A 24,338-nucleotide genomic window follows, 5' to 3' on the forward strand; every position below is an offset into this window, starting at 1 on the left:
ACTCTGAGCACATTTAGTGATCAAACTATGCAATTTCAAAGGACTAGAAGTGAACAATATGTGCAACACACTCAATGTCAAATGTAACAATAGATACTGTATTCTGTTTTATGCTAAATTGCCAAGAAAACAATGAAATTCATCAGTATTGGAGGTGCCATTGACATGCATAAAGGTGCGTTCAGGGTCCATTCAGTAAAAATGTGTATTGGGCAAAGGTAAAGTATGTGTAAGGTTGTAAAATGTAGGTTTGTGGTTATGAATTTAGTGAAGTTTACTGTTGTTTTTAATGTTTTTACAGTAAAATAAAACTATATCATAGATGGGAATTGTAAAAATAGTAGTAGTAAAAAGTAGTTTATGTTGAAATAGTTCAGATTTATTGTCTGGTATAAAAAATAGTGGAATTTCATTGGTTTACTACACTAGTTTCCGATGACTGATCTGAATATTTCCCATCCTGCCAAAAGTCTACCCACAATCTACTACCATCACATCAGCCGGTGTGTAACTCCCTAAATATTTACTCCAACACACGCAGACCTGATGCTTCTGTTAAATGCCACACACTGCAGGAATGTACGAAAGAATCCAAAGCATTCGGTTTGCATCCAAAACACACCGATAACAAGACGAGTGTGATTACTGAGAGACAAGTTGAAGTAATGAGTCCAGTCCGACTCTGAGAGGGAAGCACGATTCATTCTCCCAAATCCTGGAGCATTTTTAGAGGTCAGAAAATCACAGGTTTCCACTACAGAGTTTAAACTCTAGCTCCCCCTCATCCTCCCCTCCCAGTCCAAACGCTCCCACTGTTTTCCTGCCATTATGCAACTGGAGCCTGCAGCCAAAAGAATCCTCCCTCCTCCTGTTCAAACAAACAGCCTCTCCTCCCTCTCCTCCGTCAGCTGGGTTTAATCTCAGGGAACAAATGTTGAACCCCGAAGTTTGTATTCAAAAAGGAGTTGAAGTATTTAGATTAAGTCTCAGTGACTTTTAGGAAGATTTCATGACTAAAGAAAGGTCTGTGTGACCGGATCTGTTTTGGGGTTTCTCCCATTCCTATAGATTTTAGTGCATGTAAATGGTCTGCAAAGGCTAAAATCCCTATGTCTCCCCCCCCTGCCTGAAACACATCTATAGGACTCCTTGCTTTACTTCTTGAACATATTGACATCATGGAACACTCACACTTCTATTGGCTAGCGCTCCAACACATTTTACGTGATAGAGGCAGGACATCTCTGAGTGGTTGACCAATCAGAACAGAGCTGGCCAGCTAACCTATCAGAGCAGACAGGGCCTTAACTAATCCATATCAAGATTTAAATATCTTAAAATGATGCACTTTCTTGTTAAATATGTGCTCATTTGCATACATTTCCAGAACAGAACATTGGATACGGCCAGGTTTAATTTTCTTGTTTCATTTTGTTAGAATATAACAGTCTAATGTTTTGGACAGGGGACTGCTCTTTGTATAACTATCAATAAGAATGCCGTCAACAGAAGAAAATAAAGGCATGTTTCTAGTCATACGGTGTGCATAAATGAGGCTGTGAACATGTGAACACAGCCATGAATAGATAAAAGTTAGCATATAACCAACGTTTTGTGTTTTGCTTCGAATAGTCAGAAATAAGTAACGCTATGGAGGCTAAATAGCACCAAATATATATTTTTTTAAATCGACCAGTCCAACTCTAGCTTCTTCTAGATTATTTGTATTCGAGGTCACCAACTTCCCCTCGACTTTAGAGGAAACTGTTGCTCATGACAGAAACAGCTCCAAGCATAAATACCTTGGAGGGCAAATCTTCTACATACATCCCAACGCAGCAGCCGAATGGCTCGAGGATAAATGTGATATTCTCCGATAATCAGCACAATTATTCCCTCATATCCATTTCTGAATGGCCGCTGTGTGTGTGATCAGACAGATGGGCGATTGTGGTCCAGACGCATGGGAACACTCCACACTGACAACAACACATTGAGGAGTGAGGCTCTCATGCAATCAGACATTTTAATGAAGTTAAACCCTAATTTCCCCGGCAGAGATGCATGCAGGAGGAGGAAGGAGAGAAAGGAGTCTTTTCTCTCCTCGCATTACTGTCGCTGTGACCTTCAGACAGAAAGAAACACTTTAACCAGAAACCTGAACTTCCCATGAACCACACACAGCGGGAGAATCCAGGTTAAAGTTCACAGGACTCAGAGTCTGACTGTTCAACCCACAAGAACCAAGAGCAGAAGACGAAAAACAAGCAGAAAAACAAAGAAAAGGGGGAAGAAGAAGAAGGCGAAGAAGGAGGGGCAGAAATGACGAATAAGAAAGTGAAGAAGACGAATATGTGGATGATTACCAAACTATTAAACAGGGAAATCTGGAGAATTCTGAAAATGACATCACCTCACTGTAATGCACCCTTCAAAACTATAGGACATTACAACACATATTTTGATATCTTTGCCCTATATGCATGAAATTACCTTTTAAGCACTGAGAAAAATCCAAAACACCTCTTCTAAAACTTAGTATAATGTTCAATTAAGGCATTTCTTAAGTTCTACCTTAAAGTCACTTTTCTCCACAACGGTGCACACCAACTTAAATATGATTTAAGCTAGAGAAGGAAGGTGGTTACTATCATTACACGGTGCAGATTTGCATTGAAGACACTCTACTTTGCCAATGAACGCTGCAACTGGACGCAAATCTGGACCTGCAGAGTCGCCTACATTTGATGCAATTCATCAACATATTGGACTGTAACATGCTGTGGACACATCAGTTATCTTATTAGGTACAAGCATCTGTTTCAACAGATAGAAACCTGGAAGATTGCATCCTGAAAATACCTCATAATGGATGATTTTCCACCCCAGCGTTATGGAGAAAATAGAAGCAGATATAGAGGGAGAAAATATACTCTATTCTGTTTGGAAAGGAGAGTAATGCAGATCACTGAGTGGGCGTCTGTGGGCGAAAGCAATGCACACACACACACTCTCACACACAGTACGAGTAGACGGACATTTTGTGTCCAGTGAGGGAAGTAGAGGTAAATGCAAGAGGAGGCGCAGTGATGAAGACGAGGGTTTAATGGTGGTTCCTCAGGGATCAGGTAGCCTCCTTTTGCTGCACTCACAGGAGGAGAGCACTATCTCTGCATCGCTCTGCATCTCACGCATTACACTGACCACATCAGGACAAAATGGACCAGAGCAAAAACCCACAGGAACCAGTATATCACTTTTTCACACAAAATCCGACAGTATTCAGAGTAGTGAGTTTTTTTTAAACCCAATGTCAGAAAATAGTGAAAAATGTCCATTTGAGGTTCTGCAAGTCCAAAAGTATCTCATTTAATATGATAAAAAATTGAAAAAGCAGAAACATCCTCCATATTTAAGGATGAAAATAGCATTTGAAGACACTTTTGCATGTGAAATTACCTTGAATGATTAATCAATTACCCAAAAATGTGATAATTATGTGACACTTATTTTTGCGGCCCTATAGTTTATACAACCAACATACATAGAACTACATTACCCAGAATACCTTGTTGACAAGTACTACAAGTTGTAACCACAACTTCAAGTGAACATGAAAGGCATTAAGCAAAAAACAAGTAGAGATGGGACTAGAGATGAAAAGGAGATGAAGATGAAACACATTAGGGAGGGAATGCATGAGGAAAGATGGAGGGAAGGAATGTGAGGAGGAAGGGCAGAAGGGATCAGACGGCCGGAGGAGGAAAGAAGCACTCGAGATAAACAGCGCAGGTCAAGAGAACTCTTCAGGAGTCGAGTGTTTGCTGCAGACATCACGGCTTTATTTAACTAAGCAGCACTTACCGCTTTCTGCTTCATCGTGTGCACCTTTACTAACTCTGACCCCCCCATTGTGCTTTCATTTAAGAGCCCTGATGTGCTAATTTCAAGGTTCTTATTTCTATTTAGTGACATGACTCCATGCTTTAGTGTTCAAAAAGCTCTATATTTTTCTTCATAACGCCTCTTTTTACCCTCCGTCTGAAACCAGGGAAATAGGGACTCTTTAAAAGAAGTTACAGACAAACAAGAGCAGTGGAGACTCATTTGTTTCATAATGTGGAGCAAACAGCAGAAAGACAGAGGCAAGAAGTACCCTTTCAATAAAGCTTGAGGAAAACGTCATAAATCAGCATAGTTTGAATGTTTTTACAGGTATATTGATTGGTTTTTTGTATTCCAGGGGAAATTGTTATGCTGGGGTTGATATATCTGACTAAATAAACTGTATTTGCTATGAGAAATACAAAGACAACAACAACAACAACAACAACAACAACAACAACAACTAGGACTGCCAGATTTTGAGGTTGGCTCTAAAACATGAACATTGCAGAAGACTGGAACTGAAATAATGATTTTTCCCAAGACAAAAATAACTAGCAACTATTTTGATGATCGCTTTAAGGTCTTTTTGTACGGTGAAAACATTCACAACATTTCTGAATCCAGCCTCTAAATTGTGAGCATTTTCATACCGAACTGTAAAGTTAATATTTTGGGTGTTTTGACTTTTGGTCAAACTAACCAAAATATTAAAAGACGGCAAGAATTTCATAAACTAAATGATCGTCCAAAAAAGGGTAACTGCAAATACATCTTGTAGCTCTACAGAAGAATTGAAGTTACACAACAATAAAGACATTTCCAACAGAAATTGAAGCAAAACTTATTAACTGGCGTATACAAATTCACAAGAATGCACAAAATTGTTGTTGGAAATGTTCCCCCTCCCCCTGTGTTGAGGCAAAACTTACTCCACTGCTTCACTGCACCAGCATTAATAGTGCTGTGCTCCATTTTCCTAGTGGTGAATGTTTTATTACATAAAACAGAATGAATGTTTTATGGCGTTAGAGGAGGCGGCCTTTGTTTCAGGTCAGGTGGTCCTCCTCAAAAGCTTTTATTTGAGCTTTGTATCAAAGAAAAATGTTTCTTCATTTGCTCTGGTACAGAAGTGTGAGCAGACGTTATATCACATTCGTCTTCACTGAGGAAAAGAACCCTGAACACCCAAAATAAGTCAGATCATAAATGAAAGTATTTGCACTGTAAGAAGTCTTTAGTTAACATGCAGCCATAAAGGCACTGCTGCTTTACAGAGCAGTAAAGAGTGTGTGTGTGTGTGTGTGTGTGTGTGTGTGTGTGTGTGTGTGTGTGTGTGTGTGTGTGTGTGTGTGTGTGTGTGTGTGTGTGTGTGTGTGTGTGTTGGGGGTTCATTTCCGTAGAGAACTGGTTGTTCTCAGTGTCTCTGATAGAAGCAGGACGGATCAGAGGGGAAGAGGGTGGAGCGCCTGGGACAACGCCAAGCAGAGAGAGGGGAGAAAAGTGGGGGAGTAAAAGAGAGAGAGAGGCCTAGGAGGGGGAGGAAAGGATGATGATACGAAGAAGAAAAAGGGTGTAAAAGAGAGTTCAGTCTGTGGACTTTACATGTGACAATAAAGCTTTGTAATCTAGACTCTTTCTCCCCCTCCTTTAAAGAGGACATATTCTGCTCAGTTTCAGGTTCATATTTGTGTGTAGTGTCTCTCCTGGGACATGTCTCCATGCTCTAATGTTCAGAAAGCTCTATATGTTTCTCATACTGCCTGTGCTGCAGCACCTCTTTTCACCCTCTGTCTGAAACCAGAGCCCAGTCTGCTCTGATTGGTTAGCTGGCCGTCTCTGTTGTGATTGGTCAACCGCTTAGAGATGTCCCGCCCCTTAGCCTATCACGTACAATGTGTTGGAGCGTTAACCAATAGAAGAGCAAGTGTTACATAGTGATGTCCCTATGTTATGGAGGGGAAACAAAGGAGTCCAATGGAGGTGTTTCGGGCAGGTGGGGGGGGGGGGCACAACAGGGATTTGAACCTTTGCAGACCATTTACATGCACAATAACCTATTCAACACACTACAGGAAAGGGAAACCACTAAAAAGCACAATAGGGCCTCTTAAAGATTCCTCCCTTTGCGCCGCCCTCATTTGTCACCTCCACCCTCTAAATACTTTCCACCCCAGTCTCTCTCTCTCCCTTTTTTCTCTGCACTCCAACCTGCTCTGTTCACTACTTCATCAACACGTCATGATCACGCTTCTCCTCCTATTCCTTTCCTTCCTTCCTTCCTTTCCTCGTCTCCTCCTCCTCCTCCTCCTCCTCTCTCCACCCTGTAGTCTTCAGTCATAATCTTCAATGACGGCTAACAAGACACACACCCACCCTGGAAAGACCACATGACCCTCTGCACCAGATGTGTTTTGCACGCCCCTCACACACAGAGACACACACCCTTCCGTCCCTGCAGATGTGAATTCTTTCCTCTTTGCAGAGATATTATACATTATTGTCCCCGCTGCGGAACCAATAAAGCATTTCTGATTCTAAATGGAAAAAAAATACCGAAATGTACCCAGAGGAACATCAGGTAAACACTCCAGTCCTAAAATCACACACACACACACACACACACACACACACACACACCACACACACACACACACACACACACACACACACACACACACACACACACACACACACACACACACACACACACACACACACACACACACACACACACACACACACACACACACACACACACACACGATTTAAAGGGGTTGGCTGTGTCGTCATGGAGATACATCCCATCATCTGGTCCTGGCCAGCTGCCAGTGGACACTTTCACTCTCCAACCGGCTCATGTTGCAGTGCATTGTGGGATGTCAGATCTAATCTATTCAACAGGACGCGCCTATGAGTGTGTATGTGTGTTCACAGTCACTGTAGTTCTTTTGTTCCTGTGTGTGTGTGTGTGTGTGTGTGTGTGTGTGTGTGTGTCCTGCTGATCACAGTGCTACAGTGGGATCAAACACATTCCTCCATAGCGCAGGTTCAGCACCCTCCGCCCACCTGTTGCTCTGACTCACCTGCCTGTGTGTCTGCGCTCACATAAATAAAGTTAATAAATAATAACCACAGTTTTTATTCTACATTTGTTTGCAGCATTATGTGATTTGCACTATTTCATTTCTCAGATTCAGAATACCTTTATGTGTCCCAAAGAGGGGAAATGTACATTTGCTACAGCAACAAGAGAGCCAAAGGCAGCTTAAAACATAGCATGCATTAAAACAAATAAAGATAGAAAATAGAAAATGAAAAAAAGGAAGGAAGAAAAGAATATCTATATATATTCTTTGAAGATGTCTTAAGAATATTCTATCTGAAATGATTGGAGATCGTGTTCATGCTATGCTGTAGCTGTATTCAAAAAGCTTTTAAAATCTTGCACTTTGTTTTATCCAAACTATTTGCATTCAAGTCTCTAGTCTTAAACTTTGAGTTCCTAAAGTCTTAAATCGCTTTCATCAAAAGGCAGGTTTTGCATACTGCTTGGTATAATCTTTCCAAATGGCTCTCACAACCATTAGATAAGAAAGTGCATCCAGGCAAATGTCAACTTCTGGGATGTTACCCGTGTTAGCGCAGTGAGATAATATTTAGCCTGTTAGCTAGACAACAGGCAGGACATGGACTGTGATCAGAGCCGTGATAGACCAGTGTGTGTGTGTGTGTGTGTGTGTGTGTGTGTGTGTGTGTGTGTGTGTGTGTGTGTGTGTGTGTGTGTGTGTTCATTGGGTCAAGGGCATGTGACCCATCCCCCAACCCGTCCAATGGCAGCAAACTCATTTCCCATAATGCCGAGTGGGTATGTGATGGTAAAAAAATACGCTGGTGTAAATCTCCCTAAAGTCCCTCAACACACACACACACACACACACACACGTAAGTGGTATATGCTGTCACCGCGGGTCGAGTTACACCTCTGCCCCAGAGAGGAGAGGGGTGGAGGTCAGAGTGAGGTAATCCTCTCTATCGTCATAGCAACACTGGAAAAAAAGGCAGTTGAAATTAAATCCCGCTGAAAATTTGATCTGAATATTTCCAGGAAACCATGACGGACGATCTCCCTGTGGGTCACAGAAATACTGAAGGCTCATTGATTATCGTCTTGATTAATCGTTCGACCAGAGACCAATGGGATGTCTTCAAATATTCAGTAATAAATATGTTCAAGTGCGAAAAGCATCAATCATCCTCACATAAAAGTTAGTATTTATGCTTAAAAATGAAGGAAATAATTATGAAAAGCAGCTTTAAGATCGATACGTGTGACATTTAGTGAGTCTGTTTTGTACAGAACAGTTTCCAAGTTCAAGAATCACTCTATACAGATTCCAGTGCCTTTACGCCCTGCATATAAACACTCAGCAGATAAATTCACTGTTTGCAATGTTTGTTTTTGCACTTGTTTACTTAAAATCATGCACAGAAGCTCTCCTAGCAAACAGGCACAACAAATAGTAAGAAAGATATACCAATTCTTCGTTACGATCGTTTGCTTTCAGAAGGTTTCTGCAGAGTGAACGCAGTCTCACATCCCAGACTATCTGCAGGCGTCGTACCTCGGTCTGCTAATCACTAATTTCCTCTCAGAACCCACCCTCACTTCAACAGCAACACCCTAGGGTGTGCACCAAATACAGCTTTATACACAAGCAAAAATATACCAGGCTGTTCTCACACACTGCTCCAACCTATACCGTTCTGTTTCACCCAGAAGACTGAAAGTCGTTTCTGTCCCGCCTGTTACGCAACATAAATCTCTTACTAAACCCAACATTCATTTCCTGTTTAGACGGAAGTTTATTTAAAACTGCAGGCAGGTAACGCTCGGGAATTGGCTCATATTGTTGGACATTTGTAGGAGAAAGCACAAAGAATAACTACGTACACACACACACACACACACACACACACCCCTGATTCAACTTTAACTGAATCCTTTTAGTCCGTTGTCCTTTGAACTCCATTGTCATGTATTTCCCATAATGCCAAGGAAGCTGGCCCTGCCCTGCACATCCTACACACACACAAGCACACACACACACACACAACAGATGGTGGTGTGTCGTCTGACCACATCTGGAAGCCTCAAACATTTCATCTATCAGGAATGTGAGCATGCGTGTGTGTGTGTCGCAGAGAAACGCCTTAACGGCTAAATGGAAATCAAATGAAATGGAGTTCTGCTGAAGGTCAACGCAGAGTGCATTGTTGTGGGGTGTGTGTGTGTGTGTGTGTGTTGTTCCATCTGACAGTGTAAAGTAAACACATGTGGACAATACGTCATACTACTTTCACTGTCCAACACACACACACATGTCTCGGTGTGTTAAGTGTATGGACGTGACCAATGGACTGTAACCACTCTGACTGTGTGTGTGTGTTTATGTGTGTGTGTGTGTGTGTGTGTGTGTGTGTGTGTGTATGCGTGTGTGTGTGTCTGTATTAAGAAAATACAGTAGTTCAAGATGTCTTAAAAGGCAATTTTCAGTCTCTTAAATATAGAAATGTGCTGCTTTCTCCTTTTTACATCATATATGGAGTGAATATTTTTGAGTTTTGAACCAACCGAAGAAGACATTTGCTCATTTCCAGGATCATATTTGCATTTTGTGCCTCTACTGTGACATTTCTATATGCTTCAATGTCCAAAAAGCATTATAGGACCCCTTTAAAAGACATTATTGGACATTTTTTTGTAGTTAGACATTTTATAGACCAACCATTAATCAATTGATCCAGAAAATAATCTTTAAAGTTTGATACTCAGTAAAAAAAAAGCCTGATTTCACTCTCAGGTTTTACTGCCTCATTCCGCATCTGTTAAACTAATAAGGAAGCATCTCAAGAGTGCTCAAATAGGAAAGAACGGGTACTTTGAAAGTGATCAAATCTCTCTGCATCCATCAGGAAAAACACCCACAAATCTGAGCAGAAAGCCTTTAAGGAAACATGCAAATGAAAACCGTTCCTGCTGCAAATTAGAGCTGACTCGTCATAAACACTCTGTTCTCTTCTCTTATTTATGAGGGATCGCGGGGGTGTAACTGTAGCTTGTGTGTTTTCTTTCTTTGATGGAAATGTACATGAATGTTAAAGAGCAAAGCCGCTTTCATGATCAGTTAGGCGTTTTGTAATCTTTAAAAAAAAAAAACTCCATTTGTGATCATTTAAGAAAGAGAGAGACTGAGGTTGATCCTGACGTCTCAGATTCAGAGCCTTCATGTGACAATTTATCAAACTCAATGTGAGAGAAGAAGAAATACGCGAGTGTGTCTTCACTCCCACTGACGTTTAACCCGTTCACCCCGACGTAACCCAGCCACACACACACACACACACACACACGTTATCTTGGAGTGTGTTTTGGTAAGCACAAGATAGTGTAGGCTCCAAACGTTCACGTATTCAAGAGGAAAAGACTAATACAAGTTCTTGCTTTGAGGTGACTTCTAACTTCCTCAAACTATTCATAGAATAAATGATAAAATGTCCAAATAGGAGCACCTATATTTGGCTAATCTTCACACTGATACAACAAAGCACTTGCAATGTATGTAGTGTAACAGATACAATTCTATGATTATCCAGACCCACAGATAAACCAAACTCTTACAGCTAGTGTGCCAAAAATGTCTCCGTCCTATAACTCCCTCTCAAATACTTATATTGCTGTGAAAACACTTCCTTCAAACAACGCCAGAGTAGCTTGAAACTACACAGATTAAACCTGAGACTGTGATCATTTACCTTCACCAAATATTAGATTTAAGCTCTGTTATTTAGCAAAGCAGGACTGAGCTGACAGCTGGCTGCCTAGCTAACGGCTAACAGCTAACGGCTAATGTTGATAGGCTGTTGTCCTGCTAATTTAGACACAAAGTGGTTGTTGACAGCGTAGTATTGGAAGGAAAAGATAGGGTTGTCCGGTTGATGCATCCATACGGAGTCTACTGTCTCCTTCTTTTGCTAAAAGTGGCTCCCAGGGAAGCGCTAGGTTCATCCCGGATCCATTGTCTATAGTCAATGGCAAGCCTGCACTACTGTAGAAAATCAAGTACTGTCCCATTTTTCAGAATGTGTCTTTGACTTGTATCAGAGCTTTAGTTCTCATGACATCCATTCATTGCAAAACTAACCAAGACCAGATCGTGCTGAAGAGTAAGCCAGTGAGTGGACAGAATAAACTGATTGATTTGCATTTGTTAAAAGCTGCAGTGTGTTGCAGAAGGTGATGGTCGGTGGTATATTTAGAGGAAGCTTTACCGCTGGGAAAACCTCCTCCTCCTCCTCCTCCTCCTCCTCCTCCTCTCTGTCGCAATGTTCCACTTCCTATCTGCTGGACGTTTTCCAGAACATTCCTCCCTCCATCCCGGGAATGTTTCTCAGCTGGAATGTTTTACTCCTGTCCTCCTTTCCCTCCTTCTTCCTCATCCCTCCTTTACAACTACCTGACTGTTGCCTCCTATCCTCCTCTTCGTCTGCTCTGTTTATTCTAGTACCATTTACTTTAAATCATCTTTAAGAAAAAACTGCAATATTTTGACCCCATCTGCCATCCTCCTCCTCTTCTCCCGTGTTTATTCTGGCACCTGATTTATATCTCAAACTCCCTTCCCTTCGGACCACCTCCCTCTCTTTCCTCTCCCACGTGTCTCCCCACCTCGCCTCAATCACTCTCTCCCTCCTCATCCTCAGGGCCTCATGATGATGAAGTTTTCCCCCTCCTTTGATTCAAACTCTTTCAGCTTTAACTTTAAGCCTCAAAGCGAAGAGGTGGCTGCTTTCACACTAAAATCCCTGAAACATTTTCACTACTTTTAAATGAATTTACTTTGCAAGACTCACATCATTTTGGTATTACTTCTGTAGTGTTCAATACATTTCAAGCAATAATCTGGGTTTGAGTATTTCTAAAATGAATAGTGACACTACTATACATACTGTAATTTACATTTATTTTTGCCATGTCTTGATTTACAGTGAGCACATTTTAACTTCTCTATGTTTAAACAAATAAACTATAAACTATATAACTACATTTTGATTTATAATTTAATAAATATTTTACATTTTCTTAGTTTTTTGTATAAATTCTCTTTATAGAAAATAAACAGCTTTTAGATTTCATTGTACTGTTTTTTTTTTTAAAGGAGTCTAGTAATATACAATATATGGATAAACTTAGTCAATCTCTCTCTCTATATATATATATATATATACACACATATATATATACACATTTATTAGTCACGCAATCCCATTTCCCCATGGAACAATTAATGTTTTCTCAAGTTACTTTATTTTTCAAGTCGATTTTATTCCTAGAAAATGCTCTGATTGCTTTCAGTTACAACTAAAACTTATTCATGATGCAATTAATGGACATTTAAGGACAGATGGGGAAAGAAGGAAGGACAAGCAAGGATATTAAGGTTCAGATATAATAAAGACAGAAGTGAAATACTAAAGTAAAAGCAGGAGAAGTGTTTGAGAGGAGGGGTGGCTAAAGACTGATGGAGGGATGAAGGTGAGGAGAAATAAAAAGGTGTGAGAGTGAAGAAGGGAGCGTCTGCAGGATGATAAAAAGGACGACAGACTGGCCTCGTTTCTGAAAATAAAACTCCCCACACACTCTGCGTCTTAAAGGGACAACAGTCCACTTCTTCATACATGTTTGTGAATTTAGGCTACATCATTAACCCTCAGTCTGTAATCACCTGTCAATCAAACCACAGAGGGGCGGGACTTTGACGCCTACTTTCTTTGGATTAAGTTTTCATTTAACTCCAAGTCAGCCAAGAATCTCAAAGCCTGAATACTAACAAGTGAGGAAGGAATTACTCTAAGGATCTTCTCTTATATCTGCAAACCAAATCTACACAAGGGTACAAATAAATAACCCGAACCTGACCCTGAAGCTGAACGCAGCTCCACTTTCAATGTGTGTCTTCCGTGGCGTCCTCTGTTAAACCCTGACTCTGCACACAGAGGTGGATCAAAGACGAGTATTAAAAGCGTCATATTCTTTCCTCGTGGTCTTTCTGATCCCACAAAACACACACACTCTTTTAACACTGTTCTGCACCATTTAATACAGACACACACTTTAGAGTTAGAACAAACTCTAACAGACAAAGACAGAGCTGAAGACAAACAGAGAAAGCCTGCGAGGCAGAAGAGACACTTAGGATGCACAACGTGACTTTAGAGAAAGCTTCAACAACAATGAGTCCATCTGTGGTGCATTTCCTGCAGAAAAGAACTTCCAGAATAATTCAACAGGGATGGGTTTAACCTCTCTGGATGCCTGTGCTTACTTACACACACAAAATAAACATTTGTTTTTCCTCTCACTGGAGTAGGCAAACTTTAAGCAGCTGCACAAGCATCAGTATCAAGAGAAAGTAAACAAGATTCTGACCAGACTGCAAATGATGGTAAAATATGCAATGGGATAGTTATTTTAGTCAGTCACCATGCAGCAAAAATAATGTTTATGTATCCAGAGTCTGCATAGGTGGCGCTATTTAGACAGAAATAGTTAATTTTGTCGCTGGCTGGAAATATGAGATCCAGCTATTTGTAGTTAAAGCATTATAATGCAATCAATCTCAGGAAATGCCATGTTCAGACTCTGAATAATAGAGATTTCCTGCTTTATATTATATTCAAGTGGATTTCTATGGGTTTTAAAGGTCATCACCTTGGACTTTAGGGAACTGGGACGGACATTTTTCATTATTTTATGACATGTTATAGACCAAAATGGCGATAGATAATGAAAAGAAATGGTTTGATTCTACCCGATAGGTCAGATATTTAATAGCAGCTTTCAGGTGATTGCTAAATCTCCATCAGCAGCTATAAGGGCTTTACATGTTGCCTTTAAAATGAAGGTTTTCCTTAGCTTTACTTGTTTTTTAATGTGCATATACTTTAGACTGTCTCCTATGAGATGTTTCATTATGCAATATAAATCTGGAGTCCTCTGCGTGTTCCTTCCTCTCGCTCTGATGAAATGCGACATGAGCCCTTCAGGTTAATATTAGCCTGGTATTAAAATGATGAAGCTGAAGAGCTCAGGACTCTCTGCCGCCTGCTATCTGAGATGCCGGCTGCAGCACAGCCCATAATTTACAGCTGAAACCTCGCTCTGCATCACACAGCAGACCTGCTTCATCATCACCAGCTCGGAGGATTTAGTGAAGTAGAGAAAAAGTTTGAGCGAGAGCCAAATTACAGCCAACAGTTTCCTGCAGCATCGATTCCCTTCATCCCTCCCTGCAGATCACTTATGAGCAGAGCATCTAACTGACTGAGTGGATAGGAACTGATAAATGCATTAAATGAATAGCTGCAGGCCGAATGGAACAATACGTATAATCAGAGGAAACGGGTCCACAAAATGTTTTTAAAAGATGCTGCATAAAGCATCTTGTGTTCCTCTAAGTGAAACCACATTTACCATAAACCCTGCTGCACCCTGTTCTCTTCACCATCCATTTGTGGCTCTGCTCCATTTCATCTTCAGCCTGTAAACAAAAAACGGTCGACCTGCATTCTGACCACGTCAGCGAAGTGTTTTCAGAAAAGGTACAGTGCAGCATTCAAAGAGACTTCCTGCTCGATAACGAATGTGTTTTATTAACATAAAGGTTGCTTAGCGTTTATATCCAAGATGGGAATTAAATCACATTAAAATGACATAAAAAGATGTGTCTTCAGTATATCTACTGTGCTTTACCATCAGTATGAAGTGAAAGGGTGTTTTCAAAGCAATAAAGAGCCTGTAGCGTCTCCAGAGGCAGCTGTGAGACGTGTGATTAATGTCCACCAGTGATGTCAGTTGAGTTATTGCCTACACGGTTGAAAAGTTAAAATAAAATACGGAGTAAGGGTTGGAAAGAGGTGAGATCATAGCTGCAGGATATCAGCAGCAATTAGCATCATACACCACAAACTCAGATCGAACTGTAGCAGGTTGAGTTGCATTATGGGTAATGTAGTCACCAGGTTAAATGTGTAGAATAAAAACAATGTTTTGATGTATTGATTTTCACCTTTATGTTTTAAACTGTCCATTGTAGGTGGACATCGTATCAGGAATGCAAAACTGTGTCTGCAGGCTACTCTTTTAAATATGCTGTGAAAAAAAGTACGTATGAAACATCAGAAGGGGCCCAGTGAAGACATCGGCCAAAGCCAAATGCCCTGTCTAGATCTAGTAATTAGATTGAAAAATAATGTGTCTATCCGCCCCAAAGTTTAATGGGTTCTTCCTCGGCTCACGCTACACCCTGCCAGCAAGTTTCACGAAAATTGGGTCAGCAGATTTTCAAAAATCCAGCTGACAGGCAAACAAACAACCCTTAAAAATATATATCCTCCAGTAACTCCTTTATCCACTGTGTTTCTTTAGTACGAGTTAACCTTAAGGGAAACCATCTTGTTTACATTGGCAATGACTTCAATTGATGCAAAATGTGTAGCTTAATATTAAAATCTGTTTTTAAACCACAGGAGAAACTTAAAGCTTTGATTTCCAAGGACATTCTTAAGATGCATGTTCTGAACTCTGAGAAGATCTGAAAGTGAACACACAGATTTTGTCTCGACACATTGACTTCCAGTTCAGTGTTTATTAAGCTTTAAATCTCCTGACCTCCTCAAAATTCACTGCAAACACTATTGGCGTTTAACATTTTAATCTGATTAAGATTCAAAAGGAGTCAGCATTAGTAGATCCTTCTAGTTTTACCGCAGCGTGTTGTGAAAGCAGCAGGAGAACAATCCGACACCTCACTGTGACTTTTAAAAGCTCCAGTCAACAAGTAGCCAAATGTTTCCCAGTTGCTGCATCAAAGAAGTAGAAAGGAAGGGTGGAGGAGGAGGAGGAGGAGGAGGAGGAGGGAGAGAAACAATGATGAGGGAAAAGCTGAGAGAGAGGAATCTGGAGAAGGATAATGAGCAGCATGAGCAAAAGATTGAGGAAAGTGTAAAATGAGAAAAAACAGGGTGGGAAGAAATAAGAAGACGTCAGATTAGAGAAGGAACAGAGGAGGAGGGAGAGAAATGGAGACAGGGAGGGAGGAGGAGAGAGTCCAGGCTGTATCTGATTACATAATTGCTCTACAGGATCTGAAACGGGGTCTGCGCAACAAAAAAATATATGCCTCAAAGCACCAGCGTTTGTTATACTGTCACAGAAAGTCCACAGTGAATACACTCAAATCTGCCAAATCACTGCGGAGACTCAAACAAACTGACGAAATCTGCCAGGAAATCACAAAGATCTGGTTATTTACAACCACAGTACACTTAAATACATTCAAATATGCTAAATTGATGCAGGAATATCAGCTCAAACAGAGGACAAAAAGGTAATAACTGCACAAATATCACAACAATCTTGTTATTTACAGCCACGGTGACCTTAAAATACACTCTCAAATCTGCCAAATCACTGCAGGAATACTGCCAAACTACTAAAAGCTGCACAAAGATCCAATTAATCTGGTTATTTACAACCACAGGAAGAGTCTAAGTCCATTTGGGATGAGTTTAAACTACAAAAATAAAGGTTTGTGTGGAAAAAGGCACTGGGGTGGAACAATGACACTAAAAATGCACCATTAATTAGAGAAGGTCACTGCAGTCACTGAGAGTCCCTGTAGAGACATTACAGGAATACTGTGGGAATATTCTAGTGTTTTTGCTCTGGAGTTGAGGTCAGCAGAGACGACCACGCCTGCACCAACACCACCACCATCATCATCATCATCAACTCCATCTCCTTCAACACATCCACCATGAGTGGAGGTAAAAACACTGAGAGCTGCAGAGTTCATCAAAACAACAAGCAGCAGTGGCGCACTAAATCCAACACACACACTAACACAAGTTCAAAAACACGATGGAGGGGTAAAGCAGGGAGACAGCCGAGGGAAGAGGCTCTCTGCTCGGCCTCTTTTGGCACCAACAGCCCGCCGATGCACCACCATGATGATGTGCGGCTTTAATTGGAGGTTTAAACAATCAGCACGAGACAGCAGCTATCACGCGATTTGGGAGAAACACACAGTCACACTCACACACACATACACACAGATACACCCTATGTGGATGCTCCCCCATCCGCGCGCACAATGAAACAAAATCCGTGCAGAGGCTGCGGAGGAAATGAAAACAGGCGGTGAATGGAAGAACTAGAGGCCGGCTTCACTCACCTGTAGGCCGGGGAGAAATGCAGAGGAGTCCCGCTCGGAGTGAAGGACAGTGGGGATGTCGGGAGCGAAAACAACGCAGGAGCACAGAGTCCTCCAATCCACCAATCCTTCTCCTCCTCCTCTTCATCACCCCGCCCCCCCCAGCTCCCTCTCTCTCACAGCACGGACTGCAGGGACGGTGCGCTCGGTTTACTCACATGGCAGCACAAGGCGGGCGGAGCTAAACGGTCAATGCTTCACAGTGAGCTTGTTTGGGATAATAAAGAGATGCAAACCAACCAAAAAATATTAACTTTAATCGGTGTTTGAATGTTTCATTGATCCCTATTTTATATTTAAATCTATATTGGGTTATTTGGAATTGTGACAGTCACGCAATTTTAAATAAAATAAAGTCCAAATATTTGTACAAATATAAGAAAGTAAAGTAATTAAGCTATTTAAAGAATTTAAAAAACATGTTTGCATGTTATAATTCGTATAAATGATAGCATAGAGCTGTAACACATTTATTTACGACTGCATGTGTTCATCTTAAATATTAATTAGGCCTATTGCTTTCATAATTGAGCGGTGAAATGTCAATCAAAATCAGAGAAAGGTCAAGGTCCATTCATTTCTTGTATGTTTTCTTTATTGTCAAATATGTGTCATGGATTGCGGATAAAATGTGCCTGTATGGCTAAATCTGCTAAATGCTGATGTTAAATGATGTGCAGACAAAACACACAATCAGACAAACTGACACATTTTATTTACAGCTAAACACAAACTGCAGGTTTAACCCAACACTGCTGCAATATGGAACAGGGGAAAACACTGGTGATATTGAAAAGGCCAAATTATTTCTCATCAATCTGTCACCCTCTATTTATTTTCTACCTGTGTAAACTAAGCATACGGTAAAATAAACCACCCATTTAACACCCATTGCATTGTGCATAGTGTATTCATATGTACCTCTTACTCTTTATGTTTATTATGTGTGTTATTATAGACACCACTCTTTATGTTTATTATGTGTATTATTATAGACACAACTCTTTATGTTTATTATGTGTATTATTATAGACACCACTCTTTATGTTTATTATGTGTATTATTATAGACACCACTCTTTATGTTTATTATGTGTATTATTATAGACACCACTCTTTATGTTTATTATGTGTATTATTATAGACACCACTCTTTATGTTTAATATGTGTATTATTATAGACACAACTCTTTATGTTTAATATGTGTATTATTATAGACACCACTCTTTATGTTTATTATGTGTATTATTATAGACACAACTCTTTATGTTTAATATGTGTATTATTATAGACACCACTCTTTATGTTTATTATGTGTATTATTATAGACACCACTCTTTATGTTTATTATGTGTATTATTATAGACACCACTCTTTATGTTTATTATGTGTATTATTATAGACACCACTCTTTATGTTTATTATGTGTGTTATTATAGACACCACTCTTTATGTTTATTATGTGTATTATTATAGACACCACTCTTTATGTTTATTATGTGTATTATTATAGACACCACTCTTTATATTTAATATGTGTGTTATTATAGACACAACTCTTTATGTTTATTATGTGTGTTATTATAGACACCACTCTTTATGTTTATTATGTGTATTATTATAGACACCACTCTTTATGTTTATTATGTGTATTATTATAGACACCACTCTTTATGTTTATTATGTGTATTATTATAGACACCACTCTTTATGTTTATTATGTGTATTATTATAGACACCACTCTTTATGTTTATTATGTGTATTATTATAGACACCACTCTTTATGTTTATTATGTGTCTTATTATAGACACCACTCTTTATGTTTATTATGTGTATTATTATAGACACAACTCTTTATGTTTATTATGTGTATTATTATAGACACCACTCTTTATGTTTATTATGTGTATTATTATAGACACCACTCTTTATGTTTATTATGTGTATTATTATAGACACAACCGTTTTTTGTATCTTTGGTCAGATTGAACTGCATGTTGTTGTCCTAGTAAAATAAAGCAACTAAGTTTCATTGATTATTAACACAAACATTTTCTGACTACATAAAGGAGCGTTTACAGGGTAAAGCGTAAATGGATAAGTCAAAGTGACACTGCATAATTTGGGTTCATCTAGATTGTCTCCGCCCCTCAGGGCTGTAGGGGGGTCTAAATGAAGCGCTCCCAGAGTCTGAGTGAGAGGCGGAGATTCAGCCAGCAGTGAGGTGGAGGGGGAGGGGGTCTGCAGGGAGAGAGTGATGCCAAACAGAAAAGTTGGGGATTTAATTTAAAGGGTGAAAAGATCATTTGCTGTTTGTATTTTTCGCAACTGTGGGGTTAAATGTTTGAGTTTGTGCAGACCCTTCTCTCATCTCCACATTCAAACAACCACTGACGAGAGCGCGGGGGTAGGTTGAGTTTCTACATGAGGAAGGGGGGAGGGTGGGAGCTTTTGGGGTTCCTCCCCCGGGTTTAATCTGGAGCATCAAACATTTAATTTCCTGCATACTGAGGATTTGTTCTGCATCAAATCATAGTGGAAATGTCTTTTTTATAAAAGGAAATTACAGCTTTCAGAAACCAGATGACACTTTTAAATTACATATATACTTTATTATTTAAAACAACATTTATAAAGTGATTTAAAAACTAAAAAAGCTGAATGCAGCAACAATTCAAAACGTTTTACATATAGGAAATACATCAAATACCCACAGCTGTTAACAAATGCAATGAAGAAGAGATCAACACTTCAGAGTGATTCATATAAATGCCTGTTAATACAAATATGTTTTTGAGAAGGGATGTTAAAGATTGAACTGATTCTGATTCCAGCTTTATATGCTCATGTAAATGCAGTAAGGCTCTCATTCTGTGTATCTTCCAGATCAAGAGTCAGATAACTGTATTCATCCCAAAGGAGCCAATTAAACTCCATACACACCACTTAACAGAGGAAGATATCAGAATCAATGTCTTTATACATGGATCAATATGGATCAATCAATATGAGTCATTACACATGTGGAAATCTGTTTAACTGTGCATATGGCTTCATGTCCATGATGAATAAATGCATTACAATTCAATGTAATAATTGCCATCTACTCTACAGGCCGATTGATTCAGCAGTTTTTCAAAATAAAAGTCCTCTGCTACTTTTTCTGTTTTTATTGAGGGGGTGGTGGGGGGAGGATTGCAGATGTTCCACATATTGATGTCCCCTATCCTCCCCCCTGAAACTTGCACCATATAGCTGAGCCTCAAACCATGAAGCAGCATCTTTATAATCCTCCCACACGATGAATCATCACACAGGAGCTCCATTCCTCCCCTCGGTGTCTCACTGTTTTACTCACCTGAAAGTAAAGGGGCAAAGAGAAGAAGGAGACTGTTTTTCAGAACCATCCTGCACCCTTTACGCACTGATTTGGAGATTTCCAGGTCTAAAGACTTGTAGGTGAAGGTATCTTGCCTTAATTTAGTCAAAGGTTTATATATTTTAAAATGCATTTTAAGATGGTGACTGTGGTACCTTTTTTTGAAGCTCTAAGCCCAAAATATACAGTTTGTTTCTCCCCGGCAACACACTTCATTACTTCCCATAAGTTATCCCATGTATTTATTATATTTTAAAAGTACATTAGCAATAATCAAATACATTATATGTAATATTAATGTATTTACACTGACAAATAAGGAAAGAAACCCTGCAAAAAAAACAACTACATAATTACACTTTTCTATTTTACCCAGTAGAACTACTTCTATAATGAAATATATGGTGACTATCAGTCAAGAATAACCCATAGAGCACACAAACACACACACACACACACACACACACACACACACACACACACACACACACACACACACACACACACACACACACACACACACACACACACACACTGAGAACAACACATTCTGGGACTGAAGGACATCCAAGTGTGCTGAATTGCAATGCAGCACAATGTGATCCGGCCTCGAAGGTCTTTCTGTGTGTGTGTGTGTGTGTGTGTGTGTGTGTGTGTGTGTGTGTGTGTGTGTGTGTGTGTGTGTGTGTGTGTGTGTGTGTGTGTGTGTGTGCGTGTGCGTGTGTGTGTGTCTGTTTGGGAGATTATCACTTAGATACCAGACACGGTGCAGAAACGTCCAGCAGACTGCAGCCATGTTTGTTCTAAAGCTGAGGATGATGAGGGGAAGGTCAAAGGTCGTGAGGTTATTCCCATCATGCAGCAGCTGCAGAGAGCACGGCTTCGACATGTCCACAGTCTTTATCATTTAAAAAGAATGACAGATTCTACGATACGTTTAACTTCAAAGCCATTTGTAGAGAAATGTGATGTTTCAAACTAACCGTACTGAAAAGGTTATACAAACGCTACTTTGAAAATCACCGATCAGAATATATTTGATTTGTACACTCACTTTTAAATTGCTACGGTTTATTTGTACCACTGTTGTATTCATACGTGTTGGATTTTATCACATCATTTTTATTAAGATAAGATTAGATTATATATATTTTATTGATCCACAATTGGGAATTGTCTTTGATACAGCTACACTTGAAAAGTACATCGCAAATGATATTAAATAAAAGAAACTCAACTCAACTCAAATTCAATAAAAAATATACAATAGAAAAAATTGAGGGAATAAAAATATACACTAGAAATGAAACTAGAATTATACAATACAAATTAAAATAGAAAGATAATAATAGAAATATATAGAGTGTATATATATGTGTATAAAGACACCGGTATCTACACAAAATAAAAATACACAATTATTTAGAATAACTTTGAAATCAATCAAATAACCTAACTGCATACTACTTACTATAATCATAGGATATACAGTATATCAATAGGTCAACCTAACTCTGTTCGCTCTAACTATGTAAATGTCCTCGCTGTGAATCAAGCTTTTCTAATTCATTTAAATCTGTGCACACGTCCCCTAACAGCGGGTTGTTGTAGCCTCTTGTTCTCCAACAATCACTGTGACACAAAAGCTGACACTTCTGAGCAGAAAGTAGAGTAGAAAACGTTTAGTTGTTAATTGTTAAATGTCAGAGTTTCTTTCACTGAACTTGAACATGTTGCCTGGCAACAGCTGGCTGTCTGCACCCACTCAGGTGTGTGTAACACGAAGACAGAGAGAGTGTGTGGGCAGAGAAAGAGCGGCAGATACTCACACAGGAAACAGATGGAGGGAAGAGGGAAAGAGGAGAGGAAGGAAGGATAACGGGATCCTTTGTAGGTCTCACACAACAGGGAGTTTTGTAAATATATAACAGAACTAAATTATAATTATTGCAGGTTTGATTTATGATATTGCAAAAGAGGAAGTAAAGAGAAGCAAGATTTAATGAATAGTTATAGATCTATAGTTTATAGATATAAAAAGTTATAAATAAATAAAATAAGTTGAAAAACAAATCAAATATTTGACCGACTGGATTTATTTTACAGAGAAGAGCATTTTAATTATGATCAAATATTCCTCTGTTAATCCCACAACAGGTACATTTGCATCGTGCAGCTGCAAAGAGAGAGGGAAGCAACAAGAAAAGCAAGGTGTATAAATTAGTCAACAGAGCAAAGATACAACACATTAGTAAACATTAAAAAAATAGTGTTTCATTACTACTTTGAGTGTATGAACAATGAGGAGGATAAAAGAGATTAACAGACAAAGAGGAAAGGAACTCAGCTTGGAGAGAAGGAAAGAAGGAGAGGAGACAAGAAGGAATTAAGTTTGGGAAGAAAGACGTTTAGAGAGGAGGAGAGAAGGACGCATCACGTTTTGGGAAGAGGAAGCGACAAGGAAATAAGTGTAGAGAGAAGTAGAGAGCAAAAATAATTTGGGAGAGGAAGGGGGGAAGCGAAAGGAGAGAAGGAAAGGAGGAGATAAGGAAAGTTTCGAGGAGGTGATAGGGAAAAATGAAGTCTGGAGAGAGGAGATAAGGAGATGAGGAAAGAAGACGTTTTGGGAGGAGAGAAGGAAAGGACACGAGGACACAGGAGAGGAAATGAAGGAAACTACAAGGCGTCAGCTTTTCTTTTATTCTTCATCTCTCTCTCACTTTCAGGCACTTTCAGATATAGCGGCGTTTCCATGGCGACCACTATGGGATGCCAAACCCGGTTGCTTGGAGAGGAAGAGGAGGCGGAAGAAGAGGAGGAGGAGGAAGAGGAGGTCGGGGCCGGTGGATGTTTTCCAGCTTTTCACAAAGTGATTGAAGTGTGTGGGTGGGCTCTTTCTCTCTGTGATGGCAACAGTGTGTGTGTGTGTGTGTGTGTGTGTGTGTGTGTGTGTGTGTGTGTGTGTGTGTGTGTGTGTGTGTGTGTGTGTGTGTGTGTGTGTGTGTGTGTGTGTGTGTGTGTGTGTGTGTGTGTGGGAGGATCTCTGATTATTATTATTAATATTATTTGCTGTAAGACTTGCAGCAGATTTAGCAGTAAGAGTGAAGTGCTGCTGGAGGAGTGTACTTGGATGCGTTCAGGGACAAATGGCAGGCTGGGAAAAGACAAAACTGTGACAGGCGTGAGGCCTGCGATGACCTCTGTCACAGCCGTGTTTGGTTTTGACTTGGGAGGGGAAAGGACATGCAAAAAAGAACCTGGAGGGCAACAGATACTTTTGTGGCAGATAACCTGAATACAATGTCGTTTTTAATCAAATATCCAAGGTGCATGTCAAGTAACGTGATCATGCACCTCCAGATTTTTGCAACCATGCAGGTGGCACACTTTCAATCAAGATCCAAGAAACAGATTGAACTTTCTTTTGGATTTTCTCATGAAATTTGACTAAAATGTAGACTTTTTCAGCTATTTTTTGAACAGAATATCAAAAAACATGTTCATGATATATGTGTGATAAAGAAGAAACACCCAGGTGCAACTACGATGTGATTCATGGTAAGGCCTGTAAGTATCACGCCACTTTTAAGGACATTTAGTGTGTCGTCTCTTGCCATTTTAGTATGCCCTGTTCTAAGTCTCAACCCGTCACATACAGTTTCAAACACAGGATTTATGTTGTGTTTGAAACAAAACTACGTGGTTCGATTACATAGAAGATCATGGGTTGGTTTTAAA

The 24,338-nt window shown here is 39.7% G+C and overlaps 1 protein-coding gene across 1 annotated transcript in view; it reads right to left on the reverse strand.

The window, feature by feature from the left end:
• The window catches only part of sptbn1 (spectrin, beta, non-erythrocytic 1), an 87,513-nt gene extending 70,216 nt beyond the window's left edge, over window positions 1-17,297 (reverse strand). Inside the window, exon 1 of the mRNA XM_063874218.1 lies at window positions 17,181-17,297. The gene's annotated coding sequence lies outside the window, so the exon portion shown is untranslated. The remainder of the gene's footprint in view (window positions 1-17,180) is intronic.
• Between the last annotated feature and the right edge of the window lie 7,041 nt (window positions 17,298-24,338).

Source organism: Eleginops maclovinus, chromosome 22 (genome assembly GCF_036324505.1).
Source record: "Eleginops maclovinus isolate JMC-PN-2008 ecotype Puerto Natales chromosome 22, JC_Emac_rtc_rv5, whole genome shotgun sequence".
Taxonomy (NCBI): Eukaryota; Metazoa; Chordata; class Actinopteri; order Perciformes; family Eleginopidae; genus Eleginops; species Eleginops maclovinus.